Source organism: Bombus vancouverensis, chromosome 11, assembly GCF_051014615.1.
Source record: "Bombus vancouverensis nearcticus chromosome 11, iyBomVanc1_principal, whole genome shotgun sequence".
Lineage (NCBI taxonomy): Eukaryota > Metazoa > Arthropoda > Insecta > Hymenoptera > Apidae > Bombus > Bombus vancouverensis.
In genome coordinates, this window is record NC_134921.1 from 13,385,324 (window position 1) to 13,409,591 (window position 24,268).

The 24,268-nt window shown below is 42.5% G+C and overlaps 1 protein-coding gene and 1 long non-coding RNA gene across 3 annotated transcripts in view; one reads left to right on the forward strand and one right to left on the reverse strand.

The window, feature by feature from the left end:
- The window catches only part of LOC117154733 (uncharacterized), a 58,284-nt gene extending 35,428 nt beyond the window's left edge, over nt 1-22,856 (forward strand). Inside the window, exons 3-4 of one of the 2 annotated variants that reach the window (XR_013059552.1) lie at nt 3,101-3,150; nt 20,936-22,856. This is a non-coding gene — a long non-coding RNA (uncharacterized LOC117154733). Of the gene's footprint in view, nt 1-3,100; nt 7,085-20,935 lie in introns of those variants that run through there. The other variant, XR_013059553.1, reaches the window with a different exon arrangement.
- The window catches only part of SpdS (Spermidine Synthase), a 192,227-nt gene that overhangs the window by 164,802 nt on the left and 3,157 nt on the right, over nt 1-24,268 (reverse strand). The window lies entirely within an intron of this gene.

The window sequence follows — 24,268 nt, forward strand, 5'->3', positions numbered from 1 at the left end:
TATAGAAACAATTGATCAAATATTCATTGCCATGAAAGCTAGCTGCCCATAACCTATAGTGCACCAATTATGTCATTATGTATAGAATCTATATTCAGTTTGACGTATTCGATCGAAAAGAACAAATAACGGATGGGAGAATTTTCGGATAGTAGAACACTTTCTTTTCGTAGAATTATTCTATGTACAAAATAATACAAAAATTATTTATGGATTCCATATCTTTCTTACTTTCAAATTAAATAAATTTGTTGATTCAAGCTACGTTGAATTTACATTCTGCTCGTACTTCGATCTAAATTTTCTTTCTAATGCCACAAACACCTTGAAATAACGAAGCTTTTCATCGTCATTTTCATTGCAATCTTCTTTCTTACGATACAAGGACTTCCGATGTTTGACAGCAATATGTATTATTTCGAAACTTCTTCGCATAACGTACATCTAGATACAGGCATTCCGCTATCTTCTATCGTTACTTTATGTTAATAGAAATCGTTGCTATACAACAATGGTTAAATATTTATTTTCCAATTCCTTTAAAGATTTTCTACTTTTTGAAATACTTCTGAAATACTTTTTCAAATGCTACTTCTTGATGCCATCGATCGTAGATTCTTGTCGTTTTTACAACACTACCGCGTATTTTTCTAGTTTGCGAAATACGTATCTTTTGTTTTCTTCCGACGCTTGGCACAATCACGCACTTCCTCTCTGACGTCATTATGACGTCACCAGATAATAACACGTACGATAAACTTGTAGAAAGAACGCGTAATGGTAAAAGACGCAAAGAGGAAATATCGTTCCGTTAATAAAACCTTCGAATAGTGGAACTTTCGTATAATACGACACTCGGATAACAAATTTTCGAATAGCGAAGATGTCGCTGTATTGGTGCATTTTAGGTGATTGGACATTCGAATTAAAAGGGTCAAAAGTCCGGTAACAGGTGACAATTTGTTTGGTGACGTTACAAATCGCACGGTGTACCAAGGAAATAAAACAGTTCCCAGTGAATAATTCAAAAGCATCGAAATCGAACGGCTACCGAACAGATATTCTCTTTTGTTCGCTTTAGCTTGCATTCTCCAATCCGATCGGAAGAAATTCGATTTTATCATAAGCTGGTGTCTGACTTGTCCCTTTCTTTCCTCGTGTCAGACACTCTTCTGTTATGTCATAAATAACAAGGATATGTATGGAGAGTCCGAGAAAGGGGCACGTGCGTCCAACGATTTCATCTGCGAACGTTGCATGCCATTATATACAGTTCTGTTTAACATACAAAACAAATAAGATAGAACCGTTCGTATGCAGCATCGCGTTCGCCTGGGGATCTCTTTTCTCTGCTTGCCTCGTGAATTTTTCCAACGAAATTTAATTCAGTAGTTCCAGGCGGACCTGCGAGACCAATATGAACATTGCCGCACTCGGGATTCGCCTCTTTTGTTCGTGTATAGACGCGTTTAAAATATTTCCAACCCCGCGTTTCCTATTCTCCAGATATCCAGATTATTTATTACTGCATTATACGTTTCTGCCAGGAAATTCGAAGAATCGACGAGCCAAGCAAAATTTCTCTCTTGAATGTTTTTCAAAAGAATTTGTATTTTTATCGATATAAAGATTTCGAGCGTTTTAGTCCAGTTCTTTATAGTTTAACTGCAATTTGTCAACAGACCGCAAAAACAAATGTCCGCATACGGAAGGGTAATGAGGTCAAAACCTACAAATCCGTCGTTAGCGAAAGAAACTGCACGAGAGTAGAATTAAGAAAAGGAGATCGTCTGTTTAGCCATTGACGAAAGATTCACGGAGATCGGTCTCGAAAAATGTGCATAGAATCGAGATTCTGTCGTCTTTCGTACGTATTCGATAAATTGAAAATCTGGATTTTTCTTCTGGTTGGTTTTGCCCTCTATCCGCCGACTTTTACCCTTCCGAATTCCTGTGTTATCCGCTACTATCTCAAACTGCATCGAATTTGTAGGGAGAGGTTTCGCGTTACGCTCAAGAGCACTGGAAACACGAAATATGTACCAAAGTAATATCGAGATTTGCCTGAGTGTCGCCGATACGTTTGTTTGCTTTTCAGACCATGTCATCCAGGGAAATGGTATTTCTCGTTGTTGATTCTTTCACTGATTTGACGAATAAATATTTCTTCTGTCTCCTTTCTACGAATTTTATTCGACTATTACAACGTATTATTCTTTAAAAAGTGTGCAAATCTCAATGATGGAAGAAACGAAAAATCCGTCATTTATCTGCTATTAGTTCGACGCTTTGGCAAATCTCGAAAGCTTTATACGACAAAATCGAGTGGGAAGAATTCGCGTTACGGATATTTTTTCTGCCAAAAGTTCCAAGGATAAATAAGCGAACGAGCAACGTATGTTGTAATTAATCACGAGTGTTTGCGTTCTCATTTTTCACACGTGTCGAGGTCAACCAATGTATCGTTACGTAGCAACCTGTGTTCTATTCAAATTGACAAAGATGATCGTACAGTGGTAATCGAATGTTTTTCTCTCGATAATATAGGTTTGTTTTTTCTTTAATATCGTGTACGATAAGCGATATTTAACAAAAGGATTAAATCAAAATTAAGTCAAATCCATTTACTCGAATGATCATAATTGACCATAGTTAACAGCGAACGAAGAAACTTTTAAGGAACAAAATCAAATATATTCGACTATGGATTCCATTTTCCAGCAGGATCGAATACAGCAAAATATAGTTTGACATTAGCGTATTGATTAAATAATATTACGAAATGGTATTTGATAATTATTGACGCAAAGAAATTATTAATTGTAAGCGAATTCAATTTCACGTCCTGTTTTATTCACAACACGCAGTAAAGTCGAAGATGATTTATTTATCCGATAGAGGTATAAGGTTCTCGATGGATACATATATCCTTTCGGGAGTAAGTAAATGGAAAAAAATACACGAATCGTATTTAATCGGAGAAGAGGCATTAGCAAACTCGTATCATCGAATGCTCCTGGCGATAAAGAGGCGTTTTAAAGCTAGTAATCTTAACATCTGCACCCGTATTAATAATATAATTGGTCTTCTTTTGTTGCAGGTAGAAATCGGAAAAATTGGAAGTCGAAAACCGTATACTTGGAGATTTTGGTAAGCAGCACGCACGAGTCGAAGAAATTATGTACTAGCGTACCGATAATATTGCTGTCAATAATCCTAAGAACATAACGAATCAAGTTGCATCGCAATCGCTTCGCTTATCTTCGAAACACATACATATTACGCAGGATTCCTCCGATTTCCTCGAGATTACCACCACTGTGCTCGTATAATTTACGTTCTATATTCTACAGAAAGATAACAAGCGGAGTGGAGCAACGATTTCTCATGGCTATGTCCGTGCCATTCTTTCCATAGAAAGTAGCGAGCTCGAGGCAACGGTTAGCCCGTAATCTCGATTTATCAACGGACCCTCAATTTTCCTTTGCCGAAGAGCGCGCGCCGAGTGGTTGGAATTAAAGCATCAGAGTAAACGCAGAGTTCCTCGCATTAAATTATGGAAGAGAGTTGTCTTCTTCTATCTAATTTACCCTTCGCCGCGAGTTAAGCTGACGCTTGAAATTAAGCCAGCCCCTATAAATTCATTGAACGGTAACTCCACTTACATTCAACTGTAATTCTTGGATTTTATATGGCAAGTTGGCAGACTCGAACAATCGAGCTCGGTCAGCCTTCGAAGCGGGTCATTGTATTTCTTTGGGTGCAAAGTCTTGGTTTACTTTACTTCGCCGCGCCGTACCGCGCAACGACGAAAGAGGGTGTTCGTCGAGAGTTGGAGAGATCGACTTATCGAAATTGACGTTAAGAGTTTCGGCGGCAACTAAAATACTCGACAATGGAATTAAGGCTTTTGGAAGCGATACTGAAAAGATAACGGAGAAATCTCGAATGCATTTTCAGAAGAGCAGATGGACGAATCGCGTACTTACGTGTTACGTAATTTCGTTGGACGAGCGACAGAGATTCTGGCAGAATGTAAGAATCGGACGGGCAGGTCGATTACTCTTTCGTTTTCGGTTTACCGCGCCTGCGATTCCACGTCTCCGGAAGCTGACGCGTTCAGCAAAGAGCGTGTATGTATAGGGTGACAAAGGCTTTTCAGTCGAACGAAGGACAATCAGTCACAACGCGTTGCATCACGATGTTCACGGAACGAGTGTCTGCCACAGAGAGCCTTCTGTATAAACGAGACGAACATTATCGATCCACATCTTCGCAATGAGAAATAATACATTCTCTGGAGGAACGCGGCTGTATCTCGATCCAAAAGAAAATACGCGCGAGCTGAGAATAAACCGTTTCGTATCTCTTTTTCCCTTGGAAGTACGAGCAGTAACGGCTCTGGGTTCTTTCAGCCTTGCTGACTGCTGTTCTCAGACGCATCCATTTGTATCTCAACCTTTCACCTGATTTCTCGGCTCGTTTAATCCGTTCCGTTCATTCAACATAGTCTATCTTCTTCCCCGAACCAATTGATATTTAAATTGAAACGGGCACGCCGTTTCCATGTACTTGTTTCTCGTGAAATTTAAAAGGAAGGTCCCGCTCGATTTCTGAAAAAGGTTCGCAGTTCTCGATGCTTGCGTATTTATGTTCATTTATATAAATTTTAGCTCGTACGGTACGCTTTCGTTCGTAGAATTTTACGGTTATTGTTTCGAATTTGATCGATATATTTTGGTAGAAAAGAAAAGAAAAAAGACCAAAACGGACTAGGCTGGACTCTTCGCTGAAGTATTCGACAAATATCTCAACGAAGGAAATAAAAGATACGAGTAAGAAAACTTAATTTGCTCGTAAGTAGATATTCGAGCACACGCGAACGATACAAATTGCGAATACCCCGCGAGCTTTCCACGCAGCTTATGCAAATGCAAATGTATCGAGTTTCATCGGAGCCCTTTCGTACCTCGACGAAATATCGAATTCCAGTCGACAATTTCACGCAACCGCTCGGTACCTCAATAAAATATCGAAAAACATTTTGAATCGGTTATTCGGAATCGAACGTGGGCAATTTCTCCGAGTACAGTAACATAGGCTATTCTCCTTCGAGCCATTCCATCCAGTGAAATTCCTTTTCAACTTACTCCGATAATCTAGTTACCAGAGGAATATCACCGCACGAATGACGAAGCGACACACGGAGAATCTACTCGATTCGATCCTTCTTGCAATTCGAATTTCAGATGTTCCAGCTTTCCGGCCTCTACCTTCAATCCGCTTCCGTTGATCTCCTCGAATTCCATACGTTTCGTATAGAGATACAGGAGCCAGGTAACGCGAAATATCAGAAATTTTCGCGGCAAGGGTAATGTAGGGCAAACGCCTGCAGATTTTCGCTGGCTTTTTTTCACCGGTAGCCCTTTCAGCTTTCTCATCCCGTCGGCGTACTCCAGGCCTCTGATATATAGCGCGTTTATCGACCGGTTCTTGTCTCGTCGCGGATTAGAAAGAACGGCCATACCGTGTTCAAGCGTGATTCCAATTCCTCGATCGTGTCTGCCCGATAATCACGCCACCGGATTTCTTTCCATGAAGGAACTTGGACGACCCTTCCGTCTCTCCATTCCCTATTTCCTTGCCTATCCACTTCTATCCACTTACGATCGATTGCTTTCCATCGAGGCTTTAATCCTTAACATCGGTTAAGGTGGTCGAACACAGTTGGCTCCGAGTCGACCGAGGATCCATCTTGACCAGACTTTTACCGTTCCATCCGTACGAATACCCCTGATGCCGGTTTACTTTCGATTCTACCGAGCCGTACAACCGTAGTTCGGGGACTTTTTTAAAAAAAAAACTTTACGGTGCGGTGGTAAGGTCGTACCTACGCACGTAACGGTGCGGATCGTAAAAGATCGGAGATAGTAAAAGCGGCGGTGGTATCGCTGCTTGTGCCGGCTGGATATATTTCAGAGTTCTTGTCCATCCGTTTCTTGCACGAGATATTGCGAGAAATTTCTGCGCGCGGAGCTTTTCTTCTATCAAAACGATTTGGTTCTATCGATTTCTCGAGCGATTCCTTGCTATCATTCTGCGGATCGAACCAACCGACGTTAACTTCCTTTTCTTTTTTTTTAGAATCCACGAACGCTTAGAATTCACGAAGCGCGCACGAAACGCATAACGCGCTATGCAATTAAACGGATAACAGTGATTAGACAATTACCGCTAGACACGCTCGGGTAATACACGCGGAGATTAACGGTTCGCGGCTCGGGAGATTGAAAATCCAACGAACATCGTCGGATTACAACGTCTGGTGATTGGTTTCGCGAGGTGGTCGTAACGCGTGATACTGTGCAATTTCGCGTTCATGATTCGGGACTTGATCACCGTTGCATCAAACGTTCCTCGTTTCAACGCGGTCTTTTTTTCTCTTCCCGACGGAGAATAAAATTTGAAAAGTAACTTTCCTAGTTAGTCGGAAGAATCCTAAATTCCGAAGCGGATATAATTCCAAGGCCGGCTACAGGTTCCCCGAGTTGTGAATCTCGAGAATTATTTCTTTCTTGGAGGACAATAGACCCCAAATTTCCTTTCCATTCGTTCCGTCGAATCGTTTAAATTGGAGGTACACGTTGTCACGGGATTCCGGCGCGGGAGCGTGTCAATTTTGCGCGGCGCCCGCTGAATATGCATCCCCGTGTGTAGCTTTCGATCGAACGAGGGTTGTGCGCACACACCTTGTCGCATTATCCTACGCTCGAGTTCGAAGGCATCTTTTATTTTATCCGACGCCAGGGCCGAGAAACAGTCGTGCATCGATTTCACGGAAGAACATTCTGTTCCCTCTGTCGAATATATTGTTAGTCGAGCATCAGCTTAAACAGACTGCACAACGTCGACGGGACAAAGCGATTGATTGTAACACGATAGCGAGGGAATATAAAAGACGAGAAAGAGAGAGAGAGAGACACGACTTTCCTCTTTCTCTATAATACTCCACAAAAGAAATCCAGCGTAGTGATTACCGACAGACGCACTCGAGGAATTGGAATAAAACTCCAGAGAAATGATATTTCTTTTTTCACTCTCCTCTTGTTTCCTTAATTTCAACTTGGAGCCGATTAACATACCAGAGCCTTTCACCTCCTGTTTTCATCTTTCTCCGCTTTCAGAATTCCTTTTGTATCTCGAGTGAGAAACTTCAGACTTTCGGATTATTCTCCAAAGATATAACGCGTGTCCACGATGATCTTCGGGCAAACTTGGTGCGTGTGTTTCGCGCTTTGTACGCGATTTGACTCCTTCGTATCCACGGTTCGTCTTTCTTAAGAGCCCGCGATGTCTATAACATCTTCGGAAATGTAGAACAGAGTGTCCCATACTCGTTCGTTTAAACGCATCTCCTTCTCGCTTCTTTCGGCCGTCCAGTCCATCTAACCACTCGATCGCAAGTGCTCGTCTCGAGCGGAGCAATTGGCGTTTCGCGTCATTTCGCGCGAAACAGGGGAAGCTGGAATTCCGTTTACCGTCGAACACGTCATGGAGACGAGCGTTAAAGGAAAAGGGAAAACGTTCGAGCGAGAAGTCTTCAACGAGCAAGACAACGACGATTTGAACAATGCTCAAACTCGTAGAAGCTGCCAGTGATTACATAATCATAGCCTAGTAAACACGTACAATGAGAACGAATCGTTACGTGGATACTTGGTGGTGGTGGTGGTGCTGCTGCTACCGCCGCTCTCGCTACCTCGTATCTGTCTTTCTCGTTCTACGCTGTTAGCTATAGTGTCTGCGGACGAAAAATCCGACATGGTACTCGTGGACGTTCTAATGCCGTGCCGTGGTCGGCGAGCTGAGAGGTTTTCATCGTAGGCTATCCACGCTCGTGGGAATCAGGGCTTTTTATCGGGCATAGTCTGCCCTCTCTTTCCCTCTTCCTCCATCGACATCGCCATCGCCATCCATCCTTCTTTATCGTCCTCCACCTTTCTCTCTCCGTCCCTTTTTCTCACCTCTTTCTCTTACTCTTTCGTTCGCCCCTCTCCTCCGGACTCTCTTTTCATCTCTTCACTGTTCCTCTTTCTCCCAGCCTGGCTTTGTACACGATACAGACTTTCTGCGGTATTACGTGGGTATACAGGGTGTCCGATCTAACGACCCTTATCCGATTCTCGCGTTTTCCAAAACGATCCTTCGTCTTTTTTCTTTTCTCCTTTTCTTTTTTTCGAATATTCCCATCCGGTAGATACCGACAGCTCTGCTTTGTTCGTTTGTTTCACTACGCTCGTCCTTTCTGACTTATCGCGTGTCCATCGTCTCTTTTTTCCTCTTTTTTTCGTTTCGTTTCGTTTCCTCGATTTCGTACGTGGAATCGTCCTCGGCTCGATGTTTGACGAATCACGGAACAGGCGCTTTTATGGAAGAAGAACTTTTTCCAGCTGGACTTTTTGCTTCGCGCTGGATGGAATAATCTGCGCTGATGACGATTTTCTCGGTGTTTCGCGTTGCTCGACAGGTCGATTTATTTCGCAATTTATTTTTCGTGGAAATACCCGAAGAAGGTTTAAATCTTTACGAGTGAAATTTTGCTTGCTTCTTATAGGAGAAAGGCGGCTTATCGAACGCATTCCACGACGTTGCACGAGCCATAACGCATTCGGAATGGTAAACGACGTAAACACCGGAAACGAAGATTTTCGATAGAAACGAAATACCGTGCAAGTTAATTGAACATCGGTGCCATCGAGCCGAATCCATGCGTTCGCGAGACACCCCATATAAACGTCAGGTCATAGGCTTCTTCTTTCTCATTCGCGAACGCCACTTTAGATCCGCTGTTCTCTTTCTCTCTGTCATCTCGCGACCGTTTCCCTTCCCCGCGTGACAGCAGCGCAGCCGTCATCGGTATTAGCTTCAGTTCGAAACTAACTCCTCCGCGGAAAAAATCTCAACAGACGCGACTCGTCTCCACTCGGTTTCCACTACTTTTCCATTGCCATGCCACCGCGAAACGAGGAGAGCGAAGAAAGGAAGGCTCGTGCCACTTATCCAGCGCGTACCATCGAGACTCCTATGCGCGAGCTCACGGTTTTACGACGGAATCTGTTTATCGCTGGAAAAGAACCGCTCCTCGGCGTGTGTTCACGTGAAATTGAACGTCGAGTGGCACTTCGTCGAGCGTCGAATATACACGCAGGAAACGGGAAATTTTTCAAGACGAGGGAGAAAACTTTCCTTTTTCTCTTCCACATTGTACACGTCTGTCGATTTGTTCTTTCCCTTTCATTTTTCTCAACCCTTTTCTTCCTGTTATGTATTTTGTTTTTTCTTCCTATACTCGAGTCTGCTCGAAACGTTTTCCACGAACGTAATGGCGCGCGCACGGACGATGGGCGATAATGATAATAGGAAAAGCTTTTTTCCAAGCTTCGGAAAGATTCAAAGAAATTTGTCATTAACGAAGGCTATGCCGCTGACGGAAGAATAACGTGAAAGGCCAACCAACGTTTGTCGTAAAGAGGCTTCTTCGATCGAAAGGTTTCTTTACGCCGGTTCAGGATCTGCTCTGCTATCGACTTTTAGAGAAGGGAAGAGAAGCGATTCTTTTAATTGCGACTCGGTAACGATACTTCGACCCGGTCGCTCGTTCTCATTCGATCCTTCGCGTACAGGCGAGTAGAGAATGATTTCAATCACCGCGTGCTACGCGCATCCCTCTCGCAATTTCTACTCTTCGGCCTTCCGAACCGCTCCAAATCTATCAGAATTGTACGATTTTTGCCGAACCACCGATCATTTGTCCTATCGTCTTCCTTTCCTTTCCTTTCCTTTCCCCCCCCCCTCCCCCTCCCCCCTTGATTTCGATAGAGACTGAAAATTCTATGTTATAATTCCGCTTTACCGTCCGAAGAGTCTCAATTTCTCAAAGATAATGTTTGCGGAAAACGTCGTTTCCGACACGCGAAAGCTGTAATATCGGAATTCTAATTGGAGAAGCTAATATTTAAGTTTGGCTCGAATACATATCTCCCTTATCTCTAGTGTTACGAGATCGTAGGGTAGTTAGAGAGAAATCGAGAAAATCGGGAACCAAACTTTCCAAGCGTTTTCAGGTCGTTGGCTGGCGGGTTCGTTCTCGTTCCATTAGCATCCGAAAAGTGAGGAGAGCGCGTTCGAGATCGTCGAGAAAGATGAAAGAGGAAGTCTGTTGTTTGAATAAAGGAAAGAATTATTGTAATCATGGTTTGTCATGCCGGTCATGATAACCTCGGTTTTCTGGTGGAGCCCTCTGCTCGTGCCACGACTATGTGACCGAAATCAGCGGTTACGATCGTTTCTTCCTGTAAAATTCAACCGCTGCGGGTAAACGTTCCCATATCTGGCCATCTTCCTTTTACTATCTTTTGCCCTCTCTTGTTCGGTCTCTTCTTTTTCGGCTGGTAGGTAAATACAGCTCGCTGCTCGACGAATATTTGTACGTAGGTTGCATTTTAATTAAGAAGCGATGCCATCTCGACGAAGATTTGGCCAAGCCCGACGGTTTTAAAGCGAACTATGGGGGAATAAAGTTTACAAGTTAAGACTCCCCGGAAAGAAAGTTGCTCCGCGTTTTGTGAACGAGTTACGCGTCGCGCCGTCCCAGTCATACGCAGATATTTTAACTTTTTATGTCGGGAAATTGTTTCGTACGCCAAGCCGCTGAACTTTTATCCTCGCGAAACACGATAATTTTCCCCCTGGTAAGAGATCTCTGCGTGGTCCACCAGTTTTCTTTCGTTCGTTTTATTCGCTCTGTAAGCGTCTTTTGGAAAGCGAAAATAGTCGTACGATATCTTGACAAACCCCTGCTACGCAAATGCCTCTTTAACGTAACGTTGATTCTCTTATAAAAGTATCAGCGATACGAAAGAGCAGGAAGAAAGTAATTCGAATCAAAGAATATAAATATAAATGATTTTTGTCTGTATAAATACGAATTCGAAATTTCTGGTTGGCGAGATATTTCATCGATCGATCGACTGACCGATCGGTTTTTACGAAGAGTCTAACAAGACAATAGAGAAAAACAAAGGAAGGGGATCACGACAATGACATCAATGGCGGCAGCGGCAGTAGCGAAGAATGCAAAAGCAACGAAGCGTCGAAACCACAAACTCGTGCGATTCGATAGCCGTAACCTTCCGGAAATATATTAAAACAGGATGTTGGTCCCGCTTCCTCTCGAATTACCAAATACGCGTGTCGCTATTATCGTTCGCCCGATATTACCTCTACGAGCTTCCGTCAATTTTTATTTTTATCGTCGACTTTCGGTCCATGGTCCTATTCCTTTTATTTCTTATCTTAACTACTTACGAGTTAATACCTTCAAACTTTATCCACATTCTATGCTTCGAGCTACGCGTGGTACTCGCGTTTCGTTCGATCGAACCTTGGCACGTAGAACGCAGCTCAGCGTTCGCTCGGTGAACGAGCGTTAAATTTGCACGGTCCTTCTTCGTCCCTTGCATCCCTTTCGTTTTTTCCCCAGTTTCCTGTGCGATCCTTCCTTCAGCGCATAAGGCTTCTTACGCGTATCGTGCGATCATTGTTATCGATAGGGACGAAGGTGCAAAAGAATCCGGAGGACGAGCACCGACGCGGCGCGTTTGCGGTATTCCTTTACGATCGCTCCACCGTATAATCTTATCTGTCGGGAGATCGATCGGTTTTGCCAAAAGCGAACAAGACAGGAGGAGATCGAGAGAGCCGAGTCACTCGAAAGACATTCGATAGCGGTTTCAGAGGGATGACAGCATGGTTCTGAAGCCCGGTTTCTGAAATAACTGCCGAACAACTGCCTTCGTGTAGGACTTTTCTTACGCTTATCTCCCTTGCCTCATCCGTCCGTGTACGTAATTCGATGCTGATTCCACAACCGATTCCGCTTGATCTTCTCGCGGCACAGCGAACAAATTCTCCCTTTCGAGCAATCATAATCGTGTACTCTGGTCAAATATTTAACGTTTAAAGAAAGAGTTTAAATAAAGCTTCTGAAACGATCGTTTAAACGATAAATTCGACAGGTTTATTTACGGCGATGAAGCCGAGCAATTATTATTTTTCAGCCGCTGGAAAGTTATTAACGTTCATCGGTAAAAGAAACGTCAATCGTCAAAGCGATATTTTATAGTTCGTACAATGAGAAATTTCGAAGGCAACTCGCAAAAAGAAACGTAACCGCGTACAACTCGTCGAAATCGTTTTATACGAAACAACCACGCGATCCATCGGTGTTCGGAAGCAATCGCTAGTTCGCGCGGCAGGGGAGGAAACGCGATTTCCGCGAAGCAAACGAATTCCGTGCACGTTGAACGCTACCTACGAAACTTGGCAAATGTATTTGCTGAATTTAATTTAACGCGATGTTTTCGTTCGAGCTTACGAGAGGAAGCGGATCTGCGAAAAATGATCTCAGTCTGCGGTAACGCACAATCGGCCGTTTACACGATTCTCTTTTTTTAATGCTGCGTAGGTAAACCTGGATCGTCGCTGACGTTTCTTCCTACAAAGAGACGGAGTTTTTATTTCTATGGAAAGGTGTTTCGAGGATCGGGAAGGGTTGAGAACAATCGGATGATTTCAAAATGAACTCTTTGTTCTAAACGCGCGTCTTGCGATTCGATTATCTCGTAGCAGGCTTTAATATCGCCTAGAAGACCGGCAGGCCGTTTCTCCAGCGAGCTCATCGTGTGGGACGTTAGTCGACGTAAAACCTGAAACTTTCTCTTAATAACTCGTAACATAAATACACGCTGGCCGGCCGGTACCGGATAGAGTGAAAACTGCCGCGTAGCGGCCTGTAAGAAGAGCATAATTTACACCCCCGTAGAAAACCGGGTTGGCTGCTTAACGCCGCGTCGTCCTTTTTTTTTCCCTTCGCTAACCCTCTTTTTCTTTCGCTTCCGCAGACTCTCCCATTGCGTGCAGGAAATTTATTCGAAAATATCCGGTGAATTATTTTTCTCTTAAGCCCGTTCCCGTTGGAAATTAGAATGAAGTTACCGCGAGAGAAACTTCTCGACTCTCAGCCCTTACACGCGCGCACACACGCGCTCGTCCACCATTCTCCCCCTTCCTATTCCCTTCGTGGTATTTCACGTAAACTGGTCGGGAGGTGGTGCTTCGTACGGTAGAAAAATTTCCACCAGGCGGCAAACGACGAAGCGGAGCCGAAATCTAAATCCGTACGCTTCTCTAACGGCTCGTTTGTCATCGGAAAATTTCCGAGAGGGAGACGTTTGCGGGTAATCTCCCGTGGGAGGTGCACGAGGGGATAATAGAACGTTGTTCCGAAAGAAACAGCTGGAACAGAGAACCGGCTGACTGCCCGATTCGCTGCTTAAAGACGACGATTCCATTCGATCGAAACGACTTTTTTCGCAAAACTTACGCGGTGAGCGGCGACGAAACGGCCTTCGAACCTTCGTTCCTTCTTCCGCCCAGTCGCTTTCCAGACTCTTTCTTCGTCTTTCCGCATCGCGTTTGCGCCAGTCGGCCAACTTGAAGCGAAAATGGAAATTCAAGGGTGGAAAGGACGGAAGTTGAAGGAAGGCGCGGGCTGACTACCGGAACGAGGCGAGAGTGAGAGATAAGTGGGAATACAGTTTACGCGGGGAATGGGAAGTACTTAAAATTTACACGTTAGTCGGCGTTTTCGTTTTATCCTGTTGCCTTCTTATCTATCGTGGGGCGCGCATCTAAACGGGAAATAGCGAACGTAGCGTTGTTGCGTCGCCACGTTTAAACGTAAAGCGTGTTACGTCCACGATTTCCGTTACGGTATAACAAATGGAGTTTCCTTCTGGCCGCGCAAAAACACGAAATCTGCTTAAGAAACCCGAGACTCGAAACCCTTCGGTATCCTGCTGCATTATTGTGGCTGGTCGTTTTGTTGCTTGCGAGTCGAGCGTTTTTTAACTTAAGCACGTTACCGAGCGGTTTATAGCACGATCGTGGGGACCGAGATAAGCATTTTGGATTCGTGAACGAAATGACGATCCGATCGAACCGCTCGTTCTATAGATGGCTGTGTTACCTTGACGATTAAAAGTCTGTGCAAGCGCGGTAGCGCGTAAATCGCTGTTCGTTATCGTGGCTAGATTCCATTGGCTAGTACCCTGAATATTAATTAAATCGGATGTTCGATTAAATTCAAAATCTTTGCGTTCACAGGCTAATAATAAAGCGGCGAAGACGATAGAACACAACTTGAATCTTGAACAAGATGCAGCGTGTATTTTATAATATAATTTATTGTATTGTACGTTATATAATAATATATATATGTATGTAATATAGGAAATTACGTGTGGTTCTGCTTATGGTTTCCATTAGTACCAGTGGATTACGTATTCATAGATACTACGTCGAATCCCTGTCAAATTATGCATGCTATTATGAAATAGGATTTCAAACTTTTTACCCAACAACTTACTTCGGTAGTTACTAACAGTTTGATTAAAACTTTCAGCCGCTTCTTTCCTGGTTATAGATACGAATAATTGGCATTCTTATCTATGAATATTCTCGGTTATTAGATTCGTTAAAGGTATTCATTCTCTGTTCCTGCGAACAGATTTCGATGACGTAGAATGTCAGCGATGACGATGACAATAGTAGCTGGAGCGCGCGTCTAATAGATGGAAGCAGTAGGCTTGACCCACTTCGATCGTGACAACAAAGAAAAAAAGTCTCGACGATTCTCCGGGGTCATGAGCCGCGGACGCGAGAAATTAAAACTCGTTCTTCCTCTTGGTTGCCTTAGTGGGCACAGCCTGCCAACAAAAGTCACATGTGCCTGCTGCACGATTCCCCTCGTACACGCGGCTCTCGTTTCTTCTTCCTTTAAATCCCATCTGCGTCCAATTTTCCTGTTTCTTCGAAGACGCGGCCGGTTAACACCGGTACCGGAGCTTCGCCTCGTGGAGAAGCTCGCGTCATTGCGATCTTGCGAGAGCTTATTACGCTCGAGCCTGATTAGTCCAACGGCATACTGCCTTTTCTTTTTTAATCTTACGCCTGGTGTTTCGCGAGATTTATACGGTGTCAAAAATATGCTAAGAAAATTCCTGGTGCCATTTTCCGTTATTTTCCACGATTCGTAAGTACACATTTTGGCATTTTTTCGTCTTATTTAAACGTCTCAACAGTGCCTTTTAAACTTCACCGTCCAACACGAATTTTGTTCCGCAATATTCGTCAGCTACGCGAATCCGTAAGCAAAATTGCTCCATCAGTCTTTTCGAAAACGTGAATTTTTCTAAAAACACTCGACTTTCTACAAAAATTAGGTGTCGCGTGAAAACTAAAGATTTACTTTTTCGACAAACACAAAAGGAGAAAGAACGCAATCTGAATTCGCAAGAGATTTCGAAGCGGCAACTATCAAGAATCAACGTACCCATTTACATCGAAGAGCGTTCGATGAATTATTGAAACGATAGATTTGAAGAAAAAAAAAAGAAAAGAAGACGAAGAAAAAGAAAGGGAAAGAGGAGGAGAAGGAAAATGTGGAACAAGAACGTCCCGTCGTTCGTTCGTTTCCCATGACGATGTCGTCGGGCAATTAGATTTAGTGCTTCTTGCTCGTACTCCATTTTCTTTTGTCTCTGCATTCTAGAATTCTTCTTTTCTCTCGCATCCTTGTACACGCACACGGATGGAAAGAATGCTCACGCGACCGAACGAAAGGGCGCACAGTTTCGTTTATTCTCATTGAAACTTTCCAAGCACATCCCCATTTGTCTCCTCGCATTCTTTCGTCTCCTCTTTTTCTTCCGCCCTCCTCTCTACCTCCCTACACCCCCTTTCCCCACTTCCGCCGTCGCTTGTACCTTTTTTCCATGTAACGATGAATCTCGGATTGTTATCAAGCTACGAGGGCTCTTTAATTTTTCGCTCGAAACGCTGTTAATTTTAAGCTCGAAACCTTCGCGTACAAAGAACCTATTTTTTCGTTACTTCTATGGTCATATTTGAAACTGGTAGCAAAATTCTAGAAATTCGCCTTTCACAACGATACAGACAATTCTCTTCGAGTTTCTCTAAAAATCATGGAATAATAAGGTTTTTAGCTTTGTTATCGAAGATGGTACGTGATCTACGTTCGATGCGCTTCTTGGTATTTCAAACAGCGTATAATTTGCACAGCGTTAAGTAAATAACGCGAAAATAAAAATTAGTCTCGTTAAATTCTTAGATCGACGTCTTGATTTAATTCGAAAGATACGACTCGAACAAGATCATAGTTGGTGGTAAAAACGCGCCGTCGATAATAGCTTAAGATATTTATCGTATTTAACGACTTGCCATACTGTCTTTCAGAGACTGACAGATCAATACACGCTTTCAAACACATCGTTCTATTACCTCGAGCACTGACACGACAATAACCTATCGATGACTGATCCTAATTCGCTCGAAAAGAACGATAATAACGGTGTCTTGAAGCTCCTATATCAGTTTTCGTAAGCTACACCACTGAATACACAAGTATCAAACGAACTTTATATCCATCTAAACCGAATAGCAGTTATTCGAACGGATAATCAGCCGTAATGGAATTACATACTACCGAGCACGACCCAACGTGAATAATTTACAGGATCTTTAATACCGTCATGGATCGCTGATGGGCTGATGTAATAAATTAAATTAGAAGCAGACACTACGGGGATTCACGCCTATGCCACGCCTCCGTGACACGAGACGCTAACATATATAAATCACGGGAAAACGATGATTTATGTTCCGACGACGATCGTTAAAAATGCCTTGGGAAAGTAGCGTGTCCTCTTTGAAACTCGAGGAGGTCGATAAATCTCGTCCAGCTCGTACTACATAAGTGTAATTACGAAGCACATCAATTTTTATACCGTTAACAGCTTGTTTCAGACATCATTCGCACCTCTCTACGAACAGTCTATGAGATAATCGATTCAACGAAGAGCATTTACTGGGACTAGATTTTGTCGCAAAAAGATCGATGAATATATGAAAGAAAATAGAACTTCCTTCCAGGTTCTTCGTCGACGAATCTTACAGCATATAGAACGAAGAAGCAGAATTCGATAAAGATCGACCGAGAAAAAATTACGTATCGTTAGTATTTAATGGATTAAACCGAATTCGTCTCTAGATACGTTATTCGTTTCCTCCCTTCCGACATTTCTATTTCGTTACACCGCTTAACGCACCCAGAAGTAATCGCTCCACCATCGAAGGAAACAATTTGTCTTTTATCTTGCAACAGCGTAATTTGTACGATCTGTTTCACGCTGTTCGATTAATTCCACGATTTTTAATCCATTTTCGTTCTTCTTCGGTAGTATCGAAAGTTCCATAGTTCACCTTTCGTTAATGGCCGTGTATTCAGACTCCCGCTTTTGGAAGGTACGCGTGCGTTAAACGGTCACGCGGAAGTCCCATACATATTAAACGATCGTGTAATTACGAATGTTTGCTTAAACCCTTCCGTGCTGCTGCCGGTGGCGCCGCTACTGACCCCCTTTTCGCTAGTTTTCTCCTTGTTCGTCTTTTTTTCCGGCTTCCTGTCACATTTCGTATATATATAAACACCTCACGGCGCGGCGTCTGGTTATGGACAGAGGCAACCAGATAAAATGGCAACGAAGTCACTTCAGAGCATCCGACGTGACATTTTTAACCGTATATGCGTTCTTCCCTATTGCCATTTCTATCTCCTCGTCCCATCTTTTCTTTCCCTTTGTATCGTTGCAACTTTTTATACAATATAAAGCACGCCAAACTCAGATTCAAGTCTATTTACGACATACTCGAAAACACAAACGCTCTCTTTTATTTTTCTATTTTTGTCTCAGCTTTCTCTTCTCCGTTTTGACGTTTATTCTTTCCTCTCGTCGTTTTGCTGTCATTCAGACTCTCCTCCTGATTCACCCTGATCCCCGTTCGTTCACGCAAACACGCATCCACGCATACCAAATGAAAGCGCACTCTGTCTCCCTTCGTTCGCTGGCACGTTCATAATCGCTCTCGTCATCGCATGATTCCGGCTGCATTACTTCGAAGAAAGACCGCTTTCACAAACGCTGCCAAACTGCCTGCGGTCGTTAGCCTTTATGATGCACGGGGCTCAACAATTCGGCGTCTATCGATCGACCATAGCTTCGTTTCTTCCCGATCGCCGACGTTGTCGCCGACCTCGTCCGAGGCGAAACTCAATTTTATGACCACTGCTCGTCAAATCGATTAACACGCTAAATTCCTAACAAATATTTGGGTAGCATAAACGTAACGATACTCTATCGCACGTCGCTATTCAGAGACAATTGTTCGTATCGTAACAGGTAAGAAGAAATGAATTATTGTTTCACGTTAACTCTCAACTGGTACCGTTCGATTACAGGCGATTATGGCGATTTCAATTAGATTCGTCGTTCATTAGTTAGTACCGATACAAGTTTCCTCTCCTTTATCAAAAGTTAGGCTTTCCTAGCTAAAATTCCGTATTTCTAATTTACCGAATTTCCATGATTTAGAATGTTATATAACCTGTGAAGAAGAGACAGGTTCTTCAAGTTAATAAAAACATCGAACGTATTAGTTTCTCTATAGAATTTCACGAACGTAATTTTATATGATCCTTATTAGTACGCGTGAGAAGATATTAGTACGGAGGTGATGTAAAGTGTGCCAATTACACAAGATACGGTTGGATCGAATCTCCTACCATGTTACACGTAATCGGAAACAAGCTGGCTTGGATCTTTTTACACCATCAATTACACAATTCGATTCACTTGCGTGTTATTAATATTATTATTCCATATGCACTCTGGGCGCCTCGTAAAAGCAATGTTTCGAATTCGCAAGTTTTCTCCCATCTTTTATCACAATCCTTTGGTTTTTGTCACATCGCTAATCAACGAATCGAAGAAGGGTCTAATCGGACGATCGTTGTTTTTATCCCGAATCGAAATCATCTGAACTCGAACTTAATTTTCCAAAAATACAGATAGTAATCACAAAGGCTAAGCTAACGAATTTCCATCAACCATTCGATTAAACATTCAACGATAGTTGAAACGAAGGGAGTAGGTCATCGCGTGGCTGGCTAATCTCTCGTTTAGAGGCTCTGATCGCGCTAATGAAAATCGCGAACCTAACTAAATTCAAAACGGGAATTTCTCTTTTGGAACAGCACCAGAGTAACCGTAGAACGAAACCAACGATTAATCGACTGATCGATCGTTACGATCGGTAAAAAGGGTTTCCATTCGAGTTTCAAGTGGCCTCGATCGAACTGAACGACGAATCGTACCGGATCGAGGAAACGAATCTTTGGTTCGATCGAGGGAATCCTCGAGGTGGAAAGCAGCTTATTGACGCGTGCATTTGCAACTGGAGACACTCAGGTGTTGCGGCCACGACGAACGAGCGACCGTGCGTGGCTGTGCGGATGGTACAGGCCGACAGAAAGGAGCCAAGCCAAGAAGGAAGACCGTCGATGTAATGGTGAAACTATCTTGGGTTTATGCTCCGGTCACTGACATCCAACCGTAACGCTATACTCTCCGCTGCTGGACACCGAGTTTGCCCTCTGACAAACTGCGTCTGCAGATGGCGAATCTCTCTTTCGTGCTACCATCTTCCAGGCTGCCACGGACACCAAATAACCATCAGATATATATCTCTGTATACATAGAAAAATACCAACTTCCTGAAATCTGGTGGGTGCTTGGAAATTGACCACTCTATCTCTTCGGGATGGAGCGTGGAATCGGTCAGGTTTGACCTTAGCGGATGGAGCAACGGAAGAGCAGGAACACGCAAGACCGAAAACCCTTTATAACGTGGACACTTGGCAAATTAGAGTTATACGGTGACTCACCGAATTATTTCAATACCTGCTACAAAAACGTCTTACGAATACGTTACGCGCGCCGTACAAAACATTTTGAAATCTCATTAGCACTGCGGTGAGTCGTGATGTCGTGAATGTCTTTTTATGTTCCAAGAAGCATTTAATGAAAATCCGATTTCCACGAATAACAGGCCGTAAATATCGAACGAATACGAGAGATAGAAATAATAATAATAATAATAATAATACACATATACATATACATATAAGTATCGTCGTCCCAAAATTTTAAATAAAATTTCTATCTTCTCTAAACCCGGTGCGAAGATGTTTTATCAAATGTTCAAACTCTGAAGTTGCAACGTAAATTGCTAATTACTTTCCCGTGGAGATTCCCATCGTCGCGAAAGTGGAAGATTAATAACCATCGATTAATTTGAAATTAGATTGATCTTTAACAGGCTTTCGGATACATTTAAGTTGCTGTTAGGCGCACTTATATGGGTGGCTGTTACTACGGCACGGCATAAACTGTGGTAATCGGTTTAGGGGCCCTCGCTCACGGTCGATCAGGTATTTAGCAAAGTGTATGTAACGATGGGATTACGTATGATTCCGACACACGAGAAACAGAACAGTTACAATGTTTTTACATCGTCTTATCGAAAAGAAGCGTTTGTCGAAAATCTGATTACTTCAAGCTGCTGACTCGTTAAATTTTACGATCGAACGCTCGATTAAGAATAAAAGTTACAATTGATTTCGATTCGAAAAGACATAGAAAGACTAAACTCTTCGTAAACTTGGTAGCTATTTCCAGCGATAACGCGATAATACCACGATCAAACATTCGGGCCACCGTTTTATCGATCATCGAGTTCACCGTTTCAAACACAATGAACTCCTTAGAAAAGTCTTAAAAACGATTAGAGTCCGTTCTGCTAAAATCCGTTCGTTGACCCCGTCACCCTATGAATTATTTGCGGCCTGAATGGAATCTATTGGTAAATATCACGCGTCTTTTCAATTCTGTTTCAGCCGAACCACGAACAATGGAGATTCGAGTGTCGTCTCTCGAGGCAAAGGGAGAAAGAGCGAACAGTAGGATGAAACATGGGTACGGTCTTGATTCCTTGGCTGCCACTGCTGAGTGCGGAGCTTCGCACAGTTCTCTCCGCGCTCTTCACTTCTTTCTTTCCCTTCGATTCTCTCCTTCACTATCCGACAGCCTATTTTTCCGCAATTTCTGATGGCTCTCGAGGTCCCTGTCTTACCGGTAACTCATTCCCTCGGATCTACTACACTCTCGATGAAGAATCTCTGCGCCTCTATTTTCCAGTGTCCTCGTGGCGGCGCTATTGCGTAAAATCGGAGAAGAGGTAGCGAGTTCCTCGCCCGGAGCAACGTGACAACGGAAAGAAGAAACACTCGAGCATGTCCCAGCAGTGTAAAATTCGAACGTTACGGTCGGGCCTGACTCTTTGCTCTGCCCGTACATTTCCTTCTGGGTGAGCAAAGTTTCAGGTGTGTCCGTGACAGTCTATCGTCGCAGCGTGTCATTTCTTCCCTCGGCCTATGGATCCATCATAGTCGATGCAACGAATAACGAACAATAACAATCTCCAGTCGAGCCTTGGCATTGAAAAACTGCCATCGACTGGAAAACGTCCAAACTATACTAAAGTCCGCCGTATCTAGTGATAAATCGAGTCGTAAAGTTGTGTAACGAGAAGAATATTTCTTGTATTGGCTCGCGAAGCGATATACAAATATGTACAGGAACGAAGAATCCATTTGTGTTTTTTTAACAAAAGCTATACCGTTTTCATATGCAAAAAAAAAGATCTGTGATCAACGAGTTACGTTTCATATGTTTATTATAAATATTACACGCGAGAGACGCGAATCGGTTTTTAAGATTAAAAGAGTTTGAAACGGCGAAATTTTTGAAAGCAATACTATATCGGAATGGACGATTTTCAAAGTATCGATGCCAGAAATTCGATAAAGCGTATGAAAGCTAACGTTTCCTTGAAAATAGTTGATTTACGAGGGTAGGCAGGGCGAAGTACGCGATAAATATCTAGGTGGAAATCAAGCATCCTCGACAGTACTCTTACGCCTGAAATTTGCTTTTTACCTGGCCCTCGTGCTCTCTTACTTTGAGAAAATAAAGGTGAGCAAAGTTTCAGGTGTGTGAGTGCGTCGGAATCAACAAGTAAACTCGAATGGTAAGACCTTAGAATAAAATTCGGAATTGCGCTGCTTCGATGAATCTCTTGTAGACAAAAGTTGTAATCGTATCAGAAGGAGAAATTATATTCGCCCAATTTTCATTACATCGGAAACACGATTAAAGAAATTATTATATATGTATATTATATTTGCGAATCATTCGCGTACATGTTGTGATTCAAATAAAATATCAATGCGCTTAACCTCTAATTGAAAAGAACTAGAAATTTTTCCTAATCACAAATTTATTTCTTTTGAAAATTTGAGAATTTCAATGCTACGATAAACGACTCTAGGAAGAAAGCTAACCTTGCGGAATAAAAAGCTTCATCAATGTCGCAAACGATACGTCTAAGAGCGAGTCTAAAATTAGCAATGAAATTAGGCAGGCCTTGGAAAGACTAATAAATCAACTGAAGCGTTACGATCTGGTTTCCGTCACTGTCAGGCTTCCTCCTATATATGTAAATCAATAACCAACTGGTTTAAAGCCGATGTGGTTGAGAGAATCCAATTTCACACATTTAAACTTTTATATTTAAAATTATATTCCATCACGTGTAAATAACGAGTCTTTAATTCGTTCGTTCTTGTATGTGAAATCAAGCAGATATTGTACGATAAAAAGTAACTGAAGGAACTATTAAAAAATTAAGAGAACAACCTGTGCAAATTATTTAAGTTGTAATAATATCCCTAACTTTATATCCTGAAAACGGTTATAATGCTTACACCTGTACACGCGCGAATCCCATTCCTAACATTTTCATGAAATAAACAAAAATTATTTATCACAAACGAACCAATTATTAACGCGAAAGTAAAGATGTAGACGAGCTAATTAAAATTTGTGAACCCTACTCGCGAATTAAGTTATCACCATCCGCTACTTAAGAACCGATTACCAAACGAATTACTTATCCAATAATATTTAATCGTCTTCGGTAAAGTAATGACGACAAGGGACAACGATAATCCCACGAATTATTTCCATTTAAATACGAGTTTACCCCAGGCAGTTAATTCATCAAAAGCGTGCCATCACCGAAAGGGGAGCGCGCAAGAAGTTATTAGGACTTCTAGATTTATGCTCGGCCTTTGACTTTCACCGTTCAAACCTAGAAAAGCAACGGATCATAGTCGCGAAGGACGAATTTTGGAATTTTAGAATTTTATGCGAAGAAATTGCGTTTTTAACGATTATTATAGCAAGGTATTACATCGATACCGCCATTATACCGACGATAGCTTGGCAAGTTCGTTATTACCAAAAGTTTCTATCATATCGGCGTTAATAATATTGCAGGCATCGAGTTTAAACTGTTAACACGTCGACCAGCCGGTATCGTGCATTCGAAATGTATTATTCGCGATAAGAACAAGCCGAATTATCGTACTTTGTAAAAGAACCAGACATTGGACAAGTTGTGTGTGTGTTATCTGCTTACGTTCTTTATTACACTTTTTCAACGGCGTAGATTAATTGGAAAAGTTGCTATCCGATAGTTGAATTCTTTACCCCGACAACGTTCGCCGCGAATGAACAAGGGAAATTATTTCTATGCCGCAAATGAACACGGAACGTGAAAATGATGGTATTGGCAACATATAAGGGGTATATTAGTTTTCGAAAGAAACGCTTAAATACAAAACGATATCGCCTCCTTCTCCTACAAACGTATTGAAAACCGAATAATAGATATTTATTCACTGGCGACTATTCGTTTTTTATTTTTTTGCGGCTTTAGCGTCAAACCGCGTTCCCATTCGTCCTCACGTTCGTGAATTAAACGTATGCCGTATGCAGATAAACGCTTAACCCGGGATCGGACAATACAATTCGACGTAAACGAATCCTCATACGTGATTCCTACGAAAATATACATGTTTTTATTCGTTTGTCGAACGCAACCCGTGGAAAACAAAGCTATAGGTGGTAATCGATGCGGATACGCGTACATATGTAGTTGTGAATAGAACGATTATAGATTGTCGTGGAAATAGAGAAGATCGCGATCGTAACCGGAGAAATAACGCCACAGGTCGACCTTCGTAAGAGAGGAATTAGTTTAAAATTCTGTTTTGGTTAACATCTCGGAGATTGGAAAGAACTATAGTGGTCGGTCGTTGCGTAGG